The sequence below is a fragment of the Lipotes vexillifer genome, unplaced genomic scaffold, assembly GCF_000442215.2.
Source record: "Lipotes vexillifer unplaced genomic scaffold, Lipotes_vexillifer_v1.1 scaffold749, whole genome shotgun sequence".
In the NCBI taxonomy this organism is placed as follows: Eukaryota; Metazoa; Chordata; class Mammalia; order Artiodactyla; family Lipotidae; genus Lipotes; species Lipotes vexillifer.
The window spans coordinates 1613221-1625953 of NW_006782834.1; the positions used below are offsets into that span (position 1 = coordinate 1613221).

At 43.7% G+C, this 12733-nt stretch overlaps 1 non-coding gene across 1 annotated transcript; it reads right to left on the minus strand.

The window, feature by feature from the left end:
• Positions 1-2191: 2191 nt before the first annotated feature.
• TRNAG-UCC (transfer RNA glycine (anticodon UCC)) lies at positions 2192-2263 on the minus strand. Its single transcript has one exon. It is a non-coding gene; the product is annotated as a tRNA-Gly (tRNA).
• Between the last annotated feature and the right edge of the window lie 10470 nt (positions 2264-12733).

The window sequence follows — 12733 nt, forward strand, 5'->3', positions numbered from 1 at the left end:
CCAGGGAGATTTTTTTCCCTGATGGAAATATATATAATCATATGGCTAAAAGAGAGCCTCCAATTTCATCCTTTCACTTTCAGACAGACCTATCCCTAAGTAATTTTGGGTAGACAGGCTTCATTATCTTTGGAAAGGTTGATAAGAAGAGAAAGTGTCTTTTGAGAAGTACCCTTAGTAAACATTTGTATTATAAAGTACAGTTCAACTCTAAAAATGTCAATACTTTTATCTCTCACTTTAAGAAGTGCCTCAAAGTAGCACAGTTGCTACTTTCTATCTGTATTCAAGATTTTGTACTAAGTACTGTTCTGTAGTGTTCTCAGACTTCTTAGATAATGGCCCACTTAGCAAATGCTACCTTCCCCAGGGCTCTCCAGCAAATCTTCAACACCAAATGGGTGTCCAACAATTCCTTTCAAATCTGACGCTATGCAGAGCCCACAGATTAAGGGCTCAGTCCCAAAAGACTGCCCCCACTTCAGACGCCAGCTACAAATTCAGGGGGCCATCTGCACTTCTGATGGACGAGCCTGACTACTAACTGAGGGTTTCTGTGACCCCTCTGCAGGTTAGATAATTTGATAGAATGACTCACAGAACTCAGGAAAGCACTGTACTTAGAATTACTGTTTTATTATAAAGGATACAGCCAAATGGAAGAGATACATAAGGCAAAGTCTGCAATGGGGGCGGCCTGGGAGCTTGTGCCACCCTCCTGGTACATTGATATACTTACCAATCAGGAAACACTCTGAACCTCCTTAGAATTTCTATCGAGGTTTCATTATATAGGCATGATTGATTAAATCATTGGTCATGATTGGACTCAATCTCCCCATACCATTAGCAGTCACTCCCCATTCTCCCCCCCCACAAGCCACCAGTAATCTACTTTCTGTCTCTATGGATTTGCCCACACTGCACATAACATATAAATGGAATCATACAATACATGGTTATTTGTGATTGGCTTCTTTTACCTAGCACAATATTCTCAAGTTTCATCCATGTTGTAGCATGGAGAGAAGCCACTGCAGTGAGAAGCCCGCACACCACACAACGAAGAGTAGCCCCCCCGCTCGCTGCAACTAGAGAAAGCCCGCGCGTAGCAATGAAGAGCCAACGCAGCCAAAAATAAATAAATAAAATTAATTTAAAAAAAAATCTGAACTCAAGTCTACTTGGACTTGTATTCCTAAAAAAAAAAGATACACTTCTATCTCTTTTTTTTAATATAATGACTATATTATATATATATAATGCCACAACTACTGAAACCCATGCACTTAGAGCCCATGCTCTGCAACAAGAGAAGCCAACGCAATGAGAAGCCCACACAGCACAGCAAACAGTAGGTCCCGCTCGCCACAACTAGACAAAGCAGCAACAAAGACCCAACACAGCCAAGAATAAATTTTAAAAAAATTTTAAATTAATTAATTAAAGAAAAAAGAAAGATGCAAGAGCCTGAACTATGGCAGAGACCAGGCAAATGGATATGAGATAAAGTTCATGAGATGGAGTTGACAGCACTTGATGACTAATTGGCAGTGGGGGTGAGGAAAGTGGGATTAATTCAAGTTGTCTAGTTTGGATGCCTTTGAGCTCAGTAAAACAGGAAGAGTGGCTTTGGGGGGAAGAATGACGAAGGCTGGCCTGGACATGCTGAATTTGAGCCTAGAGAGACCCAGCAAGAATCAGGCAATGTGAGACTAGAGCTCAGGAGGAAGGCCCAGGGGGTGGAGGGGGAGGGATGTATTTGGAGATGATAATTAAAACAATATTTGATGACGTTTCTCCCAAGGGGAGGATATATTTGAAAGATGGGTCCATCCTATCACTACTCACCTTTGTGTTGTTTTTTGGGGGTTTTATTATTTTTTTTTTTTGCAGTACGCAGGCCTCTCAGTGTTCTGGCCTCTCCCGTTGCGGAGCACAGGCTCCGGACGCGCAGGTTCAGCGGCCATGGCTCACAGGCCCAGCCGCTCTGCGGCATGTAGGATCTTCCCGGACTGGGGCACGAACCCGTGTCCACTGCATCGGCAGGCGGACTCTCAACCACTGCACCACCAGGGAAGCTCCACTACTCACCTTTAAAACTGTTGGCCCCCTATGATCTACAAAATAAACCCCAAATTTCTTTTTTTTTTTTTTTTTTGGCTGCACCACGCAGCTTGTGGGATCTTAGTTCCCCAACCAGGTATTGAACCCGGGCCACAGCAGTGGAAGTGCCAAGTCCTAACCATTGGACCACCAGGGAAGTCCCCAAATCCAAATACCTTAATCTGATATTCAAAACCCTGCCCAGACTAGTACAAGCCTATCTCTTGCTCAGTCATTTATTCAACCCACCAGCCTTCACAGAGAGCCTGGAAATGCCATGGTATATGTTGGGGACAGAGAGATAATAAGTCGTGGCTGTGGCCCTGGGGGGAGGTCTACTGCGGAAGAGAGACAACAAAACAGACCATTAGCTTTTTTTTTTTTTTTTTTTTTTTTTTTTTTTTTTGCTGTACGCGGGCCTCTCACTGTTGTGGCCTCTCCCATTGTGGAGCACAGGCTCCGGACGTGCAGGCTCAGCGGCCATGGCTCACAGGCCCAGCCGCTCCGCGGCATGTGGGATCTTCCCGGACCGGGGCACGAACCTGTGTCCCCTGCATCGGCAGGCGGACTCTCAACCACTGCGCCACCAGGGAAGCCCCAGACCATTAGCTTTTGATAAAATCAGGATAGTAATGGGGACGATCTCATAGGGTTGTTGCAGGCATTAAGTGAGTTCATACACATAAAGCCCTTAAAACAGTGCTGAATATGCACTAGCTATTATTATTATAGGAGAGGCATGTACTGGGGCTGGGGGTGTGGCTCCCTTGACTGGGCAACCACTGAGTTGAATCTTGAAGAGCATTTAAGTTAGCCAGGATAAACGGAGAAGGGGTGGGGCTGGGGAGACATTCCTGAACATCTCATTCCTGATCCCTTGTATGGTGAGATGAATAGTGGCCACCCAAAATATACGTCCATGTCCAACTCTCTGGAACCTGTGAATGTTACTTTATTTGTAAAAAGGTAAAGATCTGCAAATGTAATGAAATTAAGGTTCTTATGATCAGATCATCCTGGATTATCTGAGTGGGCCCTAAATCCCATGACAAATGTCCTCGTAAGAGACAGAAGAGGAGAAGCACACAGAAGAGAAGGCCATGTGAAGATGGAGCCAGAGATGGGAGTGATGTGGCCATAAGCCAAGGAAGTTAAGGAATGTAGACAGTTACCAGGGGCTGGAAGAGTGATAGAAGGATTCTCTCCTAGAGTCTCCAGAGGGAGTCTCGCCTGCCAGCACCTTGGTTTCCAAGGTCTCGCCCCCTGAACCGCGAGAGAATAAATCTCTGTTATATTACCACTTCCACCTCCACCTCCCAGTTTGTGATAATGCGTTACAGCAGCCCCAGGAAACGAATACACCTTGTTGTTCTGAGTCCTCTCCACAGCTAATTCCTTGCTAGTGGTGAAGAGGACACAGGCCTAGCTCTCACAGAACCTGTGTTCTTGTCGAGGGGACCACATAAAAATGAACAAATACAAAATTTATTTTTAATAGTGGAGTGTTAGGTGCTGTGAAAGTAGAGCACCAGAATTGTATATCCAATTGTCCACTTGCCATCTCTACTTAAATACCTAATGGGCATCTCAAACTTAACTTTCCCCAAATAGAAGTGCCTGGAGGTGCCTGGCAGTGGAAGCTGATTCATCCACACGGTCAGGAAAGGCCTCTGCGAGGAGGTGACACACACAGGAATGCTGAGTGTGAGCTAAGGCAGTGACTGAACGAGGGCGGTTCAGAGCAAAGTGCTCGTTTTTTGGTTTTGTGCTGTTTTAGGAAGGAAAGCAGCCCTTGAGAATGAAGAGAGGAAGAGGTTGAAGATACAAGGGGGAGGGGTAACAGAAGGAGTAAGGGTCCCGAGGAAGCAGAAGTGATGTGAGGCTAAGGGATCAGGGTCCTCGAAGGGAAAGGCAGGAAGAGAGCGGGGGCTAAACGATGCTGACTCAAAACTCAAACTGTCGGAGTTTGAATCCTGGCTCTGCCTCTTATTGGTTACAATATAATAGGAAATCACATTATTTGGATCTTGACATCCTCCACTATAAAATATGGATACTAATAGCTCCTACCGCATAGGAATTTGTTCGGAGAATTAAATATATTAATATGTGTGAAGTACTTGGTTCCATGTCTGGCACAGAGCATGCAATCAATGTCATTATTACTATAGATATCATGAGAAGGGACATCAAGTCTGGAATCAGAATGTGAGTACTGGAAGCAACTTCAGAATCATCTGATCTAATTCCTTCACTGTACAAATGAAGAAACTGAGACCCAGAGAGTTTGTATACTAGCCAATTTAAAGAGAGAGTTATAGGCAGAGTCAAGACTAGAGTAACTGCTTGAAAGTCTGCGCTTTTTCTAGGCGAGCATCACAGATAGACTTGGGAATCCTAAGAATACAGGTGGTAACTGAATCTGGGAAAATAGACATCACTCAGGTAGAACCCAGAGAACGAGTAGAGAACATGGAAAGAAGAAATGGAAAGAAGAGTTAGCAAGGGAGAGTCAGAGCTGGATCAGGGAGGTAAGAGAAGAGCGAGAAAAGAGCAATGGTTATAGAAGCCAAGACAGAGATTTCAAAGGGAAGAAAACGGTCAACTGAGTCAAGTACTCCAGAGAGTTGAGGAAAGATTATGACTCTGGTGCAAAATGCTAGATTTGAGGTCAGCTTGATTTGAGCACCAGTTCCACAAGACACTAAGCTCTGAAACTTGCTTTTCCTATATGTAAAATCTGCTGACTCCTTTAACAAATTTTAAACTTTTTTTTTTTTTTTTTGTGGTACGCGGGCCTCTCACTGCTGTGGCCTCTCCCGTTGTGGAGCATAGGCTCTGTACGCGCAGGCCCAGAGGCCATGGCCCACGGGCCCAGCCGCTCCGCGGCACGCGGGATCCTCCCGGACCGGGGCACGAACCTGTGTCTCCTGCATCACCAGGTGGACTCCCAACCACTGCACCACCAGGGAAGCCCCTAAACTTTTAAATCTTGTAAAGTTGGCAATGGAGGGAGACTTTTCCATTCGGGGAGGGGTCAGTGGACCTTACTCCAGACCCTGGAATTAACCTTACTCGCTGGGTGTCTCACACTAATGTCTATTACAGCCACAAGCAGCAGACTGGCCTTAGGGGGACAAAACAGGATTTTATAGTTTCTCTCATTGCCATAGTATGACTGAGACAGGTCATAATATTTAAGCAAGATACTACTAAAGATTAGACCCCGAATGCTGAGGCTGATTAGGAATGTCTTTTTTTCTCTTTCTAGGTTCCCTCCCTAGATAAATTCATCTAATCCCATAACTTTCAAATACCATCTCAATGCCCAAGACTCTCAGATTTATATCTCAAGCTCTGACCTCACTCCTGAGCAACTGCCTATTCTAGATCATTACTTAGATGGCTAATGTTCATCCCAAACTTAACCTTTCCAAAAGGGAATGCTCATCTTCCTGCCCCCAATCTTGGTAAATTTATATTCAACCCACTAGCACATTCTCTAGTTTCTATCTCTAGAATATTTTCCAAATCTCAATACTCTACACCCAATACCTTGCTATTCCAAGCTACCACCATCTCTTGCCTCGCCCTCTGCAGTCGTCTCTGACTGGATTTTCTGTTTCTACTTTGGCATCCCCTATAATCTACCCTCAACACAGCAGCCAGATGTTCTGTTATACATAAATCACATGCAGCTCTCTTGATTATAAACCTCCAATAGTTTCCCATCATGCTTAAGACGAAAACCCAAACCCCATTAGACCTTGCAGGACTGAGACCCTGCTCACTGTTTTGACTTCCTCTCACTCCACACTTTCATCCTTCACTGTGCTCCAGCTTAGCCCTGGTTTTCTTTCTGTTCCTCAAATACACCATACTCGTTTATTTTATTTTATTTTCATTTTCTTTATTTTTCAAACTTTAAAAAAAATTATATTAATTTATGTATTTGGCTGCATCGGGTCTTAGTTGCAGCATGCTAACTCTTAGTTGGTGCATGTGGGATCTAGTACCCTGACCAGGGATCGAACCCAGGCCCCCTGCACTGGGAGCACAGAGTCTTAGCCACTGGACCACCAGGGAAGTCCCTCATTTTCTTTTAAAAATATATATAATTTTTATTTGTCAATTATACCTCAATAAAGCTGGGGGGAAATATTTCAGGCTTGGGCAATTTCCCCCAACTGAAAAAAAAAAATAAGAGTTTCTTTCCTTGTTAGGAATATACTTGATAATAAAGCATGAACAATTATAAACACATTTTTTTTCCTTTTTTGATAAGAATTTTGTGAAATAAGACATAGAGAACAGACTTGTGGTTGCCAAGGGGGAGGGGGGTGGGGGAGGGATGGATTGGGAGTTTGGGATGAGCAGATGCAAACTATTGTATATAAAATGGATAAACAACAAGGTCCTACTGTATAGCACAGGGAACTATATTCAATATCCTGTGATAAACCATAATGGAAAAAAATATGAAAAAGAATATAAATACATATGTATGTATAACTGAATCACTTGGCTGTATGGTAGGAATTAACACATTGTAAATCAACTGTACTTCAATAAAATAAATTGTAAAAAAGCATTTTGGGAAATAAATGTATCACAATTCTTGTGTTTGTATGGCACAAATCTATAGCAGTTCTACAAACAACCAGCATATTTGTGTGTGAAGTAAAATGCTTTGAGCTCCAAGCTATCAATATTAAAGAGTAAATTTCAGGGCTTCCCTGGTGGCGCAGTGGTTGAGAGTCCGCCTGCCGATGCAGGGGACACGGGTTCGTGCCCCGGTCCTGGAGGATCCCACATGCCGCGGAGCGGCTGGGCCCGTGAGCCATGGCCGCTGGGCCTGCGCGTCTGGAGCCTGTGCTCCACAGCGGGAGAGGCCACAACAGCGAGAGGCCCGTGTAACGCAAAAAAAAAAAAGAGTAAATTTCAACCGTATGTTAAGAGAAGAAAATAAATTATCTTTTTATTCTGTCTAAAGAGGAGGGTGAAAATTTTGATGAGATGATCAAAGGGTATGCACTAAACAATACAGACAAAGTTGTCATAAAGGTTTATTAGGCAATTAATTTATAAACATATTATGCTAATTTATATGGGATTTGTGGCATTTCGCTAGCTTTCTATAATATCACACTCATTTCTGACAAACATTAGCTATTCCCTGTGTCTGGAATGCTTTCCCACCCTGCTCCCCTCTCTTCCACCTTCACATGGCTTGTCTCCTCCTTAGCACTGAGGTCCCTGTTGCCTGGTATCTTCTAAGAGAGAAATTCCCTGTCCATCCTGGCCAGAGTAGCTCTCCAGTCAGTATCATGCCAGTTGGCTTTTGCATCTCATCACTTATCTGGTGATATTTTCTTGTTTATTTTTATGTTTATTGTCTCTTTTCCCTACTGGAGTATAAGTTTCCCAAAAGAGATTTTGTCTGTTTGCTTTACCATTGTGTTCCAGCCCCAGAAAAGCACATACATGGTAGGCCCACAATAAATATTGATGAATAAATAAATGATTAAAGGCTCAGGACAGGAGAAGGGAAATAAATGCAGAGAGCCCCATATCATTCGATTATCTGGCTTGTAACTTAGCACCCTCAACCTCAGCTTGTAGCCCAGCACAAAAATGCCTTCCCCTTGCTACTTCAGAGCACCCTCGGGAGTACCCAGACTTGTGGAAATCCAAACCTCAGAGAGACAGAGAAGGAGGGGGAGGGGGAGGGGGAGGGGGAAAAGGAGAGGGAAGAAATGGAGGGGGAGAGAGAGAGTGGGCCAGCACCCTGGTTTTCTCTCCTGCCTTTCCGTGGTACATCTTAGCCCTAGCTTCACCTGGGGATCTGTCCACCTACCTGGAGGGTTGCCATTGAACAGTGGCACCTTCTTGGGTGGAGATTCCACTCTACATCCACAGTAGAGGTTTGGACTGAAGGCAAAGAATAAGCACATCAGCATACAACCTACAAAACATACATACAAATTGATAGCAAGGAGAGCTACTTTCTGCAAGACAATGATCTCTGTCCTACACAGTTCCTATACTTGTTTTGAGGATTAAATAAAGGACAGTAATCTGGAACATGACACACACCTGTCAGTCACAATACTACACTGTTAGCGGAGCGATTGCTCCTGGCAAAATGCCATTTGTGGTACTCATACCATGGTACTAAAGACTTACGTACATGAGTCATGGTTCTCTCCACCCTAGATGACTTCAGTAACCTGCGTGACTCATTCAACACCCTGTCTCACAGTTCCGTGATGTTATCTCCTCCAGTGCCTCTCACTTCCACTACATATGGTCACACTCTGAATCTTGTCATCACCTCCAAATGATCCCACTTTGGAAACCTTAAGCCCCAAGACCTAAGAATATTTGATGCCCGGCTTACAATAACCTAAACTTCAAGCCCTATATACACTTATTGCCTTTGTACCTACTTTTAAGCCCCACCAAGACTTCTTCAAATCTTTTCTCCTGATCTCTTAGCCCCCTAATTAATGCAATAGCCATTTTTCTTCTTTCTGTTCTCGATGGGAAAAGTGTCTCTCTCTGTCCTGTCTCAGGTAATCTCTCCACCTGGACTCTGGACTCCAGCCCCACCCCCATGCCCTGTTTCATCAATTATTTACCCTCTCCTCTAGGTCTTTCAACTTATCCTCTCTTGGCTTTTTTCCCTCAGCACATAGACATGATCATATCTCTTCTAACAACTACCAAAAACAAATCTTAGGTTACATGATCTGATATTCTCCATATCTAGAATTCTCTTTCTCCTTCCTTTCATGGTCAAGTCTTTCTTACCCTGCTCACTCTGCACCCCTCTGTAACCTGATGTCTGTCCCCACCACTCTTCTGAAACTGCTCCAGACCTGGCCCCAGCGACCTAACAGGCTATGGTCACATTTCACTTCTTATCTAACTTGGCGTCAACTCTAGAAAGCTGTTCCCCCTTCTGCTTCTGTGCTTCCATGATATCACGCTCAGTGGTGTTCCTCTTCCCCCTCTAGCTGCTCCTTCTAAGTCTCCTAACAGGTTTATTTTCCTCTTTCTCTTTGGTGAATGTGGATTCACCCTCCACTCTGCTCCTTTCCCACTGCTGGCATATCCCTTTCTAAGCAATTTTATCATCACCTGTGACTTAGATGACTGTTTATATATACTAAAGTCATACATTCTTGGAGCCTCCAACCTATGGCCAACTGCCTCCTAGACATTCCTGTTTTTATGGTCTGTAGGCACCTCAACTTAATATGTCCCAAACTGAATTGGTCATCTTTCCCATTTCCAAAACTGACTTTGATCTACATTTACTATTCGTGTATATGTTTACAACCGTCCATCCAGAGACTCAGGCCAGATGCATGAGAGAAGCCAGCTTACTCCTCACCCCCAGACTCCTCTGGCTCCAAATCCTATTGACTTGGCCCCCTATCTCTCCAATCCATCCATTCATCTCTCTTTCTCTGACACTGCTGAACTTAGACATTTGGCTCCCTTCTCTGGATCATCTCAGTAATTTCCAGACTGTTCTTCCTGCTGGCCTCCATCTCCCTCCTCCAGTCTAAAGATCTGATATTGCTTTTTTTCCCTTTGTCATTGTTATTCATTTATGGCTTTTTTTCCTTTAGTGTCTTTTTCAAACTAAAAAGGAATATACTCTCATTGTAAAATAGCCAATAGTTCATAAGGCTGTAAAGAAAAAGTTAGTTACCCCGATCCAATCCTCAAATCTTATTCCCAATACACTTTTCTTTCTAAAAATATAACTTTATTAAACATGCTGTATTTCTTCTACTTTAAGAGGCACTTCCCCCGACACACACACACATTTTAACATCTCTGAAATCAAACTGTATCATATAGTCAATGGTGTCTTAGATTTGGTTAAATTCATTATTGCTCTGCAAAATGCTATTTTTACTTGTTAATATGGGTCATGATTCCAAACCAGCAATTACCTCCAGGATAATCTTTCTAAAGTACAAATCTGGTCGGGTCACTACCCTCCCAAGAATTCTTCAAAGACTCCCCTCCCCACCCCATCTCCACTCCCCAGGTCCTTCATCTTCTGACTCCCTCCTACTTTTGCAAGTCTTGTTTCCAGCACATCCTCACATATCCTCTTCCTTAAAGCCAGGTAGATCTGTTTGCAGTTAGCTCCCCAGATAGACTCTGCTGAGCCAGATCTTGGTGCTTTTGCACCAATGTTTCCTCTGCCTCTTCCTCACATCCTCTACTCCAAGTTGCCTCTTATTGGAAAATTGTCCCAATCCCCCCAACTGAGTCTAGGCTCTTCCTTTATGTGCTGCTTCTCAATTTTTCCAGCATCTGATGCACTTAACGCACAAGTTTAAGCCATTTCTCTTGTTTGTTGCTCCCAGTAAATAGTGAGCTCTCAAGCATGTGTTCTTTGTACCCACTTCCAGCACTGCCAGGGCAACATAGGTGCCCATAAATATTTCTGAAGATGAGGAACTATACATGAGAGAAGCATAAAAATGTTCCCTGAGATAAGGTGAAGAGCATTCTAATTGACTATCACCTTAACCTGAGACAAGAGAGAGAAAAAGGAAGAGAGAAGATCTGGACACCAAACCACCTGGGCATCCAGAAAGCTAAAGCAATGGGTTTTTTTTTCTTCCCTTTCCCCGTTTTCTACTCCTCCAGACCTGCTAATTCCACCCTCAACTAAAGATAATCTGACTTCAACAACCATGACTTTGATGACCCCTTCCTTTCTTTCTAGTCCTAAGTGCTTCAAGTTCAAACCTCTATGTCATCACCCCCTCTTGCCACAAGTCCCCTATTTTGTAACCAGAGTTTTGGAAAGTACCAAAGGGGGATTCTTTCCACTTGCCACTCTTCGGTGCCCCCCTGAGTTTTCTGTTTGGACTCCCTCCTGCCCCACTTGTGGACACACCTGGCAAGTTCCATCAAGCCTCCATCAGGAAAAAACAAAAACAAAAAACCACACAGACACACACAAAAGGAAGCTCAAGTTTAACACAAAACCTTTATTTTTAATAACTATTCTAAAGGCTTGACGTTAAGGTAGAGACCTCAGTGGAAAACACTTACCCCCTCTTAACCCAGTATTGGGTTTGGATTCAAGAAAATGCTGAAAATAGAAAACAATGTTTCCCAGTTCTTCTTTCTGACCTAAATAATTTAAAGCCAAGGATTGCAATTCATTCATGGAAAAGTACCAAGGTATGTTGGAGACTTAAAACAAAGCTCAGTTAATGTGGCCTACGCGGCATCAGTAAAATTGGCCCATGGTAACACATGTTGACAATTGTGTGGCCAACATACTTTCAGTACCCTCCCTCAGCAGAAAGAACAGGGACACATGAAACAATTAGAAATAGTAGAGCAAAAGAAGAAAGAGTGGAAAGATGAGGGGAGTACAGGAAGACAGACTGGCATTGACAGGGCAGGAGAAAATACGAAATATAGCCAACAGAGCATTCCCCAAAATAAGCATATTTGCTGTCACAGTTGGGGCTGAGGATAAACAACCAGTCACAATGGAAAGAAATAAGACGACAGCTAAAGAAAAGAATGGGAGAGGTCGTGGAGTCAGATAGGTAAGTAGATAAAACAAGGAAAGTATTTTTGGCATGTAACTAGGACTGATAAAGAAACAGGATAAGACCAGAAGGATTATTACAGAAAGGGCAGGATCAACATGTGGACAAGTGAAATGTAGGGGGAAAGCAGCTGTTAGGAAACGTGCTGTGATTCTACTGTCCTGAAGAGGCCAATGTTTTGAAACTAGAGTTTTTCAAGCTCTAGTCTACAAATGGACGTGGAATTAGGAAGTTCTCGCCCCACAGTGGAGAATTACAGTCAAGCAGACATTCCAGTGTTGGGAGCAGCAGGGTCAAATCAAGGAGCCTGTAATGCTTAACATTCTGAAGGTGTAGAGGAAACCTCACATTCGGAGGGAAAGAATTCACCACTTAAGCTAACACAGAAGAGACTGTACAAATTTCTTCTGTTCATAAATTTTGGACTAAATAAAAACAAAGGCACCAAATACCTTAACTGTCGAGACGTAATTCCTGTCCATCTCAGTTACTAGGGAATTCAGCATCAAATTAGATTTTTCCGGCACCTTAACGTGAGACTGTCAGGAAGGAAAAACGGCCTTCCTTTTTCCTCTAACCAACCTGTAATCTTCAGAGTGATTTCTCTTTTCGGTACAGACTTGGGTGTATTTGGATCCCTAGGAGCCAGTGTCCGGAGGAGTCGCCCCGGCAGTATCCCCAGATCAAGATAGGCTTGTTTTGGATGCAAAATGAGTTTTCCCCGACCTCGATACTGCCTCAGGGTATCTGAAATTAATAGCCTACATCGTTAATAAAGGTATGTTTTGGAGAGACAGCAAGATGCTGGTTCATTTGCACCTTCCTCCCCACCCAGCGGCTTCAGCCGTGATTAACGAAGCGAAAGGAGAGGGCAAGAACAGGTCTATTGTTTTCGTTTCCTACGTGGCCGAAACCCAAAGGAGCGGCGGGTCGCCTACCTGCCTTCCATTCCCCTGCACGGGAGCGGCTGCGCGACCTGCCGAGCTGTAAGTTGCCGGCTCCGGCTAGCTGGCGACCTCACCTAC